Genomic DNA, 9,098 nt, shown 5'->3' with positions numbered 1-9,098 from the left:
TCAACCTTTAGTGCCAAGTTCCAAAAATTCCCCAACAAACCTGCACTAACTAGATTAAGTCAGTAGTGTCCATACTTGTTAGGTGATTAAGATTGTAAGGAAATAGACATTATTTCGAACAAGTATGCCCAAGGGTAGGGGTGAGCAAACCCAAACCAAGTAACCGAGAAACTGACTAAAACCGACGAAACCAAAACCGAGAAAACCGAAACCGGAGCAAAACCGACGGTTAGGGTTTGAAATTTTAAAAAATCGAAAAATCGGGTTCGGTTTCGATTTTTACCTAGAAACCGACCCATCCAACCCGAGAAACCGACCCATACTTAAAACCGACAAACCGCCCCAAGAAATCGACCCATACTTGATTGTTTTTTTTTGTTGTAATAGACTATTTTGGGCTTTGGTTGTAACTTGTAATAGACTCTTTGTTGTAAAACTCATGTTTTTTGAAGTATTTAACTTAAAATTGGTGTTTTTTGAAGTATTTAACATGTTGCTTCATTTATAAAAAATGGGTTAAAACCCAAAGCCGATGGGTTTAAACCCAGGACCCGTGAATGTATGGGTTGAACCCAAGAAACCGAAAAACCACCCAAACCGACCTCAGAATCCGAGAAACCAAACCGACCAGAAACCGATCCTTTTGGGTTCTGAAAATAAGAAACCGACCACTTATAATTTGGGTTGGGGTTGGGTCCAAAACCGACCCAAACTAACCCATGCACAGCCCTACCCAAGGGTATGACACATTTGTTTTATGTTACCCTTGACATTTTGGAATTGTAAAATCTCTATTGTCAACTATGGCTGCCATCATCATATCCTATCTTAATTTTCTAATGTAAAAATGAATATTGTCCATAACTCCAGAAATATTAATTAAAAATTTCATATTAGATAAGAAGCAATCTTGTGGATTGGAAAGAGAGTCGTATTTATGAAGAAGATCACCCTTTTGTTTTAGGCCGCCTTTGATATTTTGGAACCGAAGAATCTCCTTAGTCAATTCTATCTTAATTTTATAATTTAAAAGAGTATATTGCCTATAGTCAACTCTAAAAATAATAAGATTATTACTATTACTATCAATAATAAACTAAAGATTAGAAGAGTTAGAATTCCATGCTCCTTTCAAATTTCATGGAACCATATTATCGCTCATGCATCTTCCTGTTTATTAGTTTTTCATTTTTCATATGATTAATTGACACTGCAAGAGCTTTATGTACTTATTTCTTCGTATGTTCTTCATATTTAATTGTGTTTCCTTGCTGGCCTATTGCAGTTTCTCATATTCAACATGTTCTAAGCGAGTAGATTCATTGCTCGGTATCCAAACAACTAGGATTATGTCCAAGGGTATGCATGATTGTTAATTATGTAATTAAAATATCATAAAATGAGAATACGGTTGTGAAGGGGATGACATATCTATTTATGCTACCTTTGACATTTTGGAAGTCTAAAATCTCCATATTCAACTATGTATATAGTCTCTCATGATCATATCTTAATTTTATAATGTAAAAAAGAATATTGCCCATAACTCTATAAATAATAGCATAGTGTTTGCGAGCTATATTAATACAAGAAGTTCATACTAATTTGTTTTGGTTTCTTGAAACCAAATTCATCACTCATGAATCTTCCTCTTTATTTGCTTTTCATTCTTATATGCAGCAATATCTACCTTGTTTCTTGTATCCCAAGAAGAAACTATGCCCAAACAAGGTGCTCAGAGCGTGATCGGATTGCACTCTTGCAATTCAAAAAAGGGCTTGTGGACAATTACGCCCTTCTCAAGTCATGAGGAAATACCAACACTTCACGAGATTGTTGTAAATGGAGAGGAGTAGGATACAACAATGACACAGGCCAAGTCATTAGGCTTGATCTTCCTGTATTTTGGTTAGAAGAAGTTGATCAATTACTTGGTCTTAGTGGTGAAATCGGTTCTTCATTGCTCTCATTAAATTCTTTGACATATTTAGATTTGAGTGGAAACAATTTCACTCGTATCCCAAACTTCCTTGGTTCCCTCAACAGCCTACAACACCTCATACTTTCTAACATCGAGTTAACTTCACCCGGAATTCCCTATCAATTAGGAAATCTCTCCAACTTACAAACTCTTGATCTTTCAGCCACATCAGTCGTCTTAAAGACCACAGATTGGCTTTCCCACAACTGCTTGCTACAAATGTGGCAAGGAGGGGCATATAGCCAAGGATTTCCCCAAGGGATTCATGGTTTTCTTTCATTGCAATCAGACAGGCCATCGGAAGGTCGAGTGTCCACAATTGCTACAGGGGTCAGCGCAAGGGTCTGTGCGAGTTACTGAGGGATGGCCAGTGAAGGCCAAGGCACCGAAAGCTCACGGAAGAGCTTTCCAGTTGACGGCGGAGGAGGTCCGTGCAATGCTCGATGTCGTGGCTGGTATGTATTCTTTCATTTATTTATGCTGAATTGTGATGCGATGCTTATTTTATGATATGTGTAGGTACATTTCTTATGAATTTTGTACATGCTTTGGTGTTATTTGACTTGGGTGCGAGTCGGTCATTTGTGTCTTTAGCGTTTAGTTAGCACATCACTATCGGGTGCGAGTCGGTCATTTGTGTCTTTAGCGTGTACTCGAGATCTTCGGTGTTGAGTTCCCGATAGATCTGGTCCCGATTGCGACGGGGGACGTGTGTGTCATAGTAGGCATGGATTGGTTGAGCCGATTTGGGGCTGTTATAGACTATGAGCGACAGTTGGTGACGATACGAGACCCTAGTGGGGGAGTACTTACGGTGTACGGCGAGGGTACCCGATGTGGCTCAACATTATGTTCGGCTGCCAGAGCGAGACAGAGTTTACAGCAGGGCTGCAGTGGGTTCGTAGCCTATGTGATGGATACACGAGTGGCTGCTGGGAGACCAAGTTCGATTGATGAAGTTTCGATAGTATGCGAGTTCCTGGATGTTTTTCCCGAGGAGTTGCCGGGTGTGCCTCCCGAGAGGCAGGTAGAGTTTCGCATCGATTTGGTTCTGGGGGCAGCGCCTATCGCCAAGGCGCCTTATCGCCTTGCGCCGCCAGAGATGCAGAAGTTTTCCTCGCAGCTTCAGGAGCTTTTAGGGAAGGGGTTTATTAGACCGAGTAACTCACCGTGGGGAGCGTCGATCCTTTTTGTTAAGAAAAAGGATGGTTCACACCGGATGTGCATTGATTACCGGGAGTTGAACAAGTTGACGGTCAAGAACTGTTATCCATTACCGAGGATCGACGACTTGTCCGATCAGTTTCAGGGGGCGTCTTGGTTCTCCAAGATTAACTTGAGGTCTGGGTATCATCAGATGAGAGTGCGAGATGAAGATATCCAGAAGACGGCGTTTAGAACTCGTTACGGACATTACGAGTTTGTGGTGATGCCTTTTGAGCTCACCAATGCACCGACATCATTCATGGATCTCATGAACAGGGTGTGCAGACCGATGTTGGATCGATCGATGATCGTGTTCATCGACGATATTCTGGTATATTCGAGATCTAGAGAGCAGCACGAGGAGCATCTGAGAGAGATTCTCGGGATATTGAGGTTAGAGAGGATTTATGCCAAATTCTTCAACTGTGAGTTCTGGTTACAGGAGGTCCAGTTCTTGGGGCATCTCGATAACCAAAATGGGATTTTGGTCAATCCGTCCAAGATTGAGGCGGTTATGAGGTGGGAGGTGCCGAGATTACCCACCGAGATCAGGAGTTTTCTAGGATTGGCCGGCTACTATCAGAGATTTATCAAATATTTTTCCAAGATCGTCGTGCCCCTCACCAGGTTTACCCGAAAGGGTGTTGCTTTTTCGTGGGGTCCGGAGCAGCAAACCTCGTGTTAGACACTTCGCCAGAGACTATGCGAGGCTCCGGTGTTAGCCCTCCCGGAAGGGGTGGAGGATTTTGTGGTGTATTGCGACACATCGATATCGGGGTTGGGTGGAGTACTTATGCAGAGGGGGCATGTGATAGTGTATGCATCGAGGTAGCTGAAGCCTCATGAGATGAGGTATCCCACCCACGATCTGGAGTTGGGGGCAGTGGTGTTCACCCTCAAGATCTGGCGTCACTATCTGTATGGGGTTCAGTGTACCATATACACTGACCACAAGATCTTGAAGTATTTGATGGATCAGCCCAACCTGAATATGCGCCAGAGGAGATGGTTAGACGTGGTAAAGGATTGCGATTGTGAGATCCTATACCACCCGGGCAAAGCTAATGTTGTAGCTGATGCCCTGAGCCGTAGGGCGGAGAGTGCCCCGATTCGAGACATTTGTATGCGGTTGATAGTGATGACTCCGGTGTTAGACACCATTCGAAAGACCCATGCAGAGGTCGTGATACCGGAGAACCACAAGAGAGAGCGGGTGATCGGGTAGGTACCTGAGTTTGTTACCGATAGCCGCGGGCTTATGACCTTTCAGGGTCGGATTTGGGTGCTGTATGCAGGCAGGGCACGTACCACTTTGATGGAGGAGGCGCACAGATCGAGGTTCTCGATCCATCCCGGGGCCACTAAGATGTATTTGGATCTGAAGAAAGACTATTGGTGGCCCTGTATGAAGAGGGATGTTGCATGGTTTGTTGAGAGGTGCTTGACCAATCGCAGGGTTAAGGTTGAGCACCAGCGTCCGCACAGCAAGTTGCAGCCACTTGAGGTTCCCCAGTGGAAGTGGAAACGGATTTCCATGGATTTTATCACCAAATTTCCAAGGACCACAAGGACTAGTCAGTCAGAGTGAAGATTAGAGCCTCTAGTTGTCAGCATGGGAGGTGGATTGAGGTGTCAGACTGGACCAGATTTCAAGAGTACTCATCATGATTTCCGAGTATGGGCGATCTTAAGGTTTAACCGGTGGTTAATCGCTAGCATTGGTAAGCACAGGTTGTCATCAGTCGGGTACTAAAAAGCAAGAATGATTGGGAATCCTTCAATTCTTGCGTGCCATGAAGATTTAGTTGAATCTAAGTGGGGGAGATACTTTTTATAAATTTATCCAAATGTGAGTTCTGGTTGCGCGGGATGCAATCTCTTGGGCACCTTGTCAACCAGAAGGGTATACTAGTCTATCCGGCCTAGATATAGGTTGTGATGTAGTTGGAGATTCCGAGGTCTCCATCTGAGATTCCGAGTTTACTGGGTCTAGCAGGTTATTACCGGAGATTTAAGTGGGATTTCTCCGAGATTGCGCTTCCTTTGACCCGACGGACCAAGAAGTCGGTGGCCTTTTTGCTGGGGGCCTGAGCAACAAGCAGCCTTCGAGACTCTCAAACAGCAGTTATGTGAGACACTAATTCTCACCCTGCCAGCGGATGTAGATGATTTCGTGGTTTACTGTGACGCTTCGATCACAGGCATGGGTACGGTACTGATGCAGCGAGGTCACGTGATAACAGGTTTCAGGAACCAAGTTAGAGCTCCAGTTAGGGCTCAAGTTCAGTTGTGTGTTAGGTCGAGTGCATGTTCGACCGGTATGGAAAGTGTTGTAAGACTACGGGGGTAGCCGTAGCATTCACTAGCGATCAGGTAGCATGGGAAGTGTTGTAAGACTATGGGGGTAGCCGTAGCATTCACTAGCGGTCAGATAGTGATAGAGTGTCGTGAGACTGCGGGTGTAGCCGCAACATTTACTAGGTTAGTAGATAGTGTGAGCGCGTTGTTAGGACGCGGAAGGAACAAGTACCCACCAGTTCGGGTGTAGCAGTAAGGATAAGGAAATACAGGGATTGAATTTTGAAATTACCCAGATGGATTAGATATGGTTGAGCCAGTGATAGGACTGTTGGAGCGCCACTACAATTATGGGATCAGGAAAGCAATGGACCGTATGAGATTGCTTGTGATGTATGGCTACCATCAGTTAGGCGGAAATCACTTTTAGCCTTGGATTTGAGGATGACAGGATGAATTGAGACTAGAAAAGTCTCGATAGACTTTGGAAAGCAGCCAGGTGGTAACCTACTGCTTCAGACAGATTAGTGTTTAGGCAGTTTCAACATTTGGGCAGTATTAGTATTTGTGTTTTGGGTTGCAAATACGGACGGAATAGTTGGTTTATTGGGGAGTGACGAGTCAATTACAGAGGGATTAAATGAGTCTTGGCCAAGTATAAGTGACCTGCAGAGATAATTGGGCTTGTAACCCTGAATTATAGTGGGAACCTTGAGTTATTGAAAGTTGAGTAGCCGGTTGAAGGATAAAGTGGACTGGGTCCAACGATAATGATTCAGTATGAGTGGTCTGTCAGGGATTAGACCATCTCGAGATAGTAGATTCAGACGAAGTAGATGTTATCCTATTGCGAGGAATTTGTTCATATGAGGATATTGGGACTTTGCGAAGATTGGTCAGAGCTACCCTGGGAAGGCTAGAGTGTGCCCATGACGGTGATCATGTTACTAGAAGTGGTTTGGCATATAAGAAATAGTAAGGAGTGATTTCGAGGACGAAATCTAATTTAAGTGGGGCAGAGTTGTAACACCTGTTTATTTATTAGTTAAATAAGTAACTTAATGAACGAATGGTAGCCTAAAATCAATAATTATATATGCAGAATATTGTGTTCGAGGAGTTAATTGCCACATTTTTAGAAGTCGGGGGTTAAAATTGTGAGTTCTGGGCTCAGTTTATAATTATTTATGAAGTCAGGGGCTCCATGGTAATTATTTGGATTTAATTTAAGAGGAAGTGAGGTGGAAGGGCTAATTATGTCATAATTAAGATATTGGGGGCCGTTTTAGTAAAATCTGGACTTAATTTGTAAAGGAATTGAATGGGCAAGGTTTAAATGGTATATCATAGATTTTTTTTGAAGGGGTTCTATGGAGGAGGAGCCGGAACTGTCATTATGGCAAATATATGATGAGGGACCGGGTATATAGCATCCTTGCCCGTCAAACCCTAACCCTAAGCCCCTTAAGTTGCATTTGTCACTCACACCCCCTTATGCCTCCCAACCGCCGGCCGCCACCCATTCTCTCTTGCTCCTCCAACCACCGAGCCTCCATTGTGTCTCTCCAGTGGTGCTGAAGACGGAGACCATTGCGTAATGCTGCCATTCAGTCGGTAACGAAGGGAAGCGGGTTGCAGTCGCCACGTCCACCCGTTAGATCCCACCATTTCCGCCTTGATATTGCCTTTCCGGCGAGTGGTGAGGCCAAGAATCATCGTCGGACATTAAGCAAGACAGTGTCGCCGCCACCGTCCCTCTGTATCTTCTTATTCTTCTCCTCCTGCCTTCTGCCGTCGTGAAGGACTCGATGTTCCGCCATCGGGTGGGTGTTGTTGCTTTGGTGGTCGTTAACCATCGCCATTGCCGTCGCTGGTGCTGTTGACGAGGCCAAGGGTGCTGTAGACGACACCATGGTGGTATGTTGCCACCCTCGGACGTGTCCCTCCGTCTCTTTTGCCAAGCCATCGCCGCCGCCGCTGCTACAACTATTTCATCAGGTTTTTGTTGCGCCGCCGGTTGCTACCACCAGCCACCGTGGGAGGTGGCTGTGTACCTTATTTACTTCGTGAGTAGGTGTGTGTGGTTGTATTTCAATTATAAATATGTGTGTTTGGGTGTTGTGTTTAGCCGGAGTTCATGGAAAAGTCACCACCACCACCATGAGGTGGTGGCTGCCACCACGTGCCACCGCCGACCACCACAAGGGTGGTTGCGCATGTGTGTTTATTTAGTATAGTGTGTGTGTTTATGTTGTGAGTTCATTGTAAAATTGTAATAGTGGCTAGAATAAGGAAATGAAAACTGAAAACCACCACCTTAGGGTGGTGGCTGCCGCCTCCTGCCGCCGTCGTCCGCCGTGTCAGGTGGCAGTGTGCTTGCCCCTTGGAGTTTGATTCGTTTAGGGTGCTTGAAACCCTAATGGGTCTTGAAACCCTAATGGTCCTAATGATGCTTAATAGACATAAAAGCCCAAACATGTGATCAATGGGCTTAAGGAAAACCCCAATGGGTCCAATGGACCCTAATTAACCCAATAAAGCCCTAATGGACCTAAAAGCCCAACAAATTGATAAATAGACTAATATTTGGGTTGGAAAAACCATATTGCCAAGAAAACCCTAATTTGTGGAAATTGCTTGGGACACACACGAGAATTAATTATTAAATCTTAAATAATAATTAATAATCATTGTCAAACTAGCTTAAGGCATAATGGACTTAATGGGTTAAGAAAGAAACACTGAACCTTAATCATCATTTCATGTGAAAACTCTGATTTTGAGATTATGGGCTTGGACTTATCGGGACCCACATTCGGGCCATTGGAATGGAATTGTGTGATTAAGCTAACCACACCATATGACTTATTTAGAAGAATGATGGACTTAATGGATTAAGTCCTTAATGGATAAATTCCTTAATGGTTTAAGTGAGAAACACTTAACCCTAATTGTTATTTTATGTGAAAACCCTAATTTCACTTGGGTTTATTGTTGGGCCTTTTCTTGAGCCTTGATGATTGGGTTATTAATGGGCTATCCAAGATCAAGCAAATGGACTAGAATAATTAATGGGCTTTGAGGTAAGGCCCATATAAGGAGTTGGGCCTAATTTGGAAAATTGGGCCATAGATGGGTCATAGTTGGGCCTTAATGATTATATAATATTAGACTATTAGACTGTCAAAGGTTGGACTGGAATATATGGTTGGGCCTTATGGTAAGACCTTGTAACGATGGGGCCCAATTTGGAAAATTAGGCCATATGTTGGGCTTTGATCCTTATTTGACCTTGGGCCTATGGATTGGGCCTTGGGCTTGGGTAAGCTAAGCTTGGAGTAATGTTGTAATTATCCAAAGTATGTATTTATAGTTATGTAGTGGAACCCAATTATTAATTGGGTGTTATTTTGATATTGATAGATCAGCAATCTGTCATCCAGTAGCTATGGTTTTGGTCAGCGGGACTTCAGCAGTGTGAGGTGAGTTTACCTTCCAGTAGCGGTGGGTCTAAGGCCACAATGTCGACTCACCAGTAGGAGTCGTATGTTAGGTGATTATCTTTGTGATATTCACCTAGGATTACTATTACATGATATGTTTATATGCTAGC

The sequence above is a fragment of the Lactuca sativa genome, chromosome 5 (genome assembly GCF_002870075.4).
Source record: "Lactuca sativa cultivar Salinas chromosome 5, Lsat_Salinas_v11, whole genome shotgun sequence".
In the NCBI taxonomy this organism is placed as follows: domain Eukaryota; kingdom Viridiplantae; phylum Streptophyta; class Magnoliopsida; order Asterales; family Asteraceae; genus Lactuca; species Lactuca sativa.
This window is presented reverse-complemented; position numbering follows the sequence as displayed.